Here is a 2,500-nt window from a genome sequence, read left to right on the forward strand (position 1 = left end):
ATTATTGAAAGGTATTCAGGTTTACATCCCATAGTGTTCTTTCAGCTCTTTTCGCTGGAAGCACTTTTTTGGAATCTATATATTGAGAATTTTATGAGTACGATATGCTTTTGTTTTCCTTTTTCCATACAAACCTCTTTCCTCATGAGTTTAAAGCTCATTTGTATGCTCTACATAGCTCTGGACGTTTCCAGACGTGGAGTGAAACTGTTTTGAAAGTAGTACTAATTGCTCCTTCCTGCATATGCTAATTTTTCACACTCACATAGGTTGTATAAGTTTTATGAATCCTGGCTTGACCTATTCAAGTAGCTGAAAGCCTGTCACCACCTCTAGAAACAAGATTCACACCAATCCAATTCATATAATTTTTTCCAAAGGAATATGTTCTGGCCGGTCGAAAATGCATCTCACAAAAATAGGCATTTAAAAATCTACTTTGCAGTTTCAGAACACTAACATGACTGTGAAGTGTACACAAGTAAAATGGGACCATTTCAAAGTACCTAATCCCTCATAAACTTCTGAGAGGAAGCATGTAATAAATCTACCTAATTTTCTGGAAAAGAAAGAGGGAGGATTTTTGTTATCACCTCCGATGGGACTTGAACCCACAATCCCTGGCTTAGGAGGCCAGTGCCTTATCCATTAGGCCACTGAGGCACACATGCATAGCTCTTTTCTAGAGGCATTATTTAAATGTATTCTATGGTCAGACACCGGTGTGTGCACACAGGGCATTTCTCACTTCTCTCTATAAGTAAACTTCCCATTTTCATCCTCTTCCATCCCCGACTTTAACGCTCTCTTCTATGCTATAATGGAGACTTTGCAATTTTAGCAAGTGGAGAGAAATTGGAGAACCACTTTCGACTCCACACTTCTTCTTCACTTACTTCTTTTCTCAATATACTGGGCTTAGAAAATGGTATCAAGCCATCCTTATCATCAGTAGGACACGGAAAGAGGCACTAAGTCTCCTAACCAAGTTCAACCACACTCTGCAACTTAACCATTGCACTACAAATTAGGCAACGGGGGCATCAGCAAAGGCAGCCAATGTGCCGATCCTTTATACATTTTGTGTAGTACTTTTCTTACTCGGAGGCAAAATCAGCACTTTAACTGCCCAAATCATACAGATTTTACACATGTAGCACTCTATGCACACATAGGCACACACCTTGCAGTTCTTCTACACACACTTAAGCTAAAAACCCATTCTGTCATGTCAAAATTCTGCAAACCTATTACATATTCAGTGCGTCGGCATAGAAGCACTTTTTAATGCCACTAAAATGCACAAGTAGTTAGACTGAAGATGCAACCTGAATGAGTTTACAGTATGTACTCCACTTTATTAATGAGTAGTAATGAGAAAGTGAGGACTACAAGAGTATTGGAAAAGACTTTTTCCACTCTGAATGTAAAGCAGATTGTGTGACCATTGGCCAAAAACGACCATGAAGGGACTCGAACCCTCAATCTTCTGATCCGAAGTCAGACACCTTATCCATTAGGCCACCCGTTCACCTGAGATGATTTTTGTCATGTAGGTGGTATGCATGGATGGAGAACATATTATTGAAAGGTATTCAGGTTTACATCCCATAGTGTTCTTTCAGCTCTTTTCGCTGGAAGCACTTTTTTGGAATCTATATATTGAGAATTTTATGAGTACGATATGCTTTTGTTTTCCTTTTTGCATACAAACCTCTTTCCTCATGAGTTTAAAGCTCATTTGTATGCTTTACATAGCACTGGACGTTTCCAGACGTGGAGTGAAACTGTTTTGAAAGTAGTACAAATTGCTCCTTCCTGCATATGCTAATTTTTCACACTCACATAGTTTGTATAAGTTTTATGAATCCTGGCTTGACCTATTCAAGTAGCTGAAAGCCTGTCACCACCTCTAGAAGCAAGATTCACACCAATCCAATTCAAATCATTTTTTCCAAAAGAATATGTTCTGGCCGGTCGAAAATGCATCTCACAAAAATAGGCATTTAAAAATCTACTTTGCAGTTTCAGAACACTAACATGACTGTGAAGTGTACACAAGTAAAATGGGACAGTTTCAAAGTACATAATCCCTCATAAACTTCCGAGAGGAAGCATGTAATAAATCTACCTAATTTTCTGGAAAAGAAAGAGGGAGGATTTTTGTTATCACCTCAGATGGGACTCGAACCCACAATCCCTGGCTTAGGAGGCCAGTGCCTTATCCATTAGGCCACTGAGACACACATGTATAGCTTTTTTCTAGAGGCATTATTTAAATGTATTCTATGGTCAGACACCGGTGTGTGCACACAGGGCATTTCTCACTTCTCTCTATAAGTAAACTTCCCATTTTCATCCTCTTCCATCCCCGACTTTAACGCTCTCTTCTATGCTATAATGGAGACTTTGCAATTTTAGCAAGTGGAGAAAAATTGGAGAACCACTTTCGACTCCACACTTCTTCTTCACTTACTTCTTTTCTCAATATACTGGGCTT

This window comes from Triturus cristatus, chromosome 4_1 (assembly GCF_964204655.1).
Source record: "Triturus cristatus chromosome 4_1, aTriCri1.1, whole genome shotgun sequence".
NCBI lineage: Eukaryota > Metazoa > Chordata > Amphibia > Caudata > Salamandridae > Triturus > Triturus cristatus.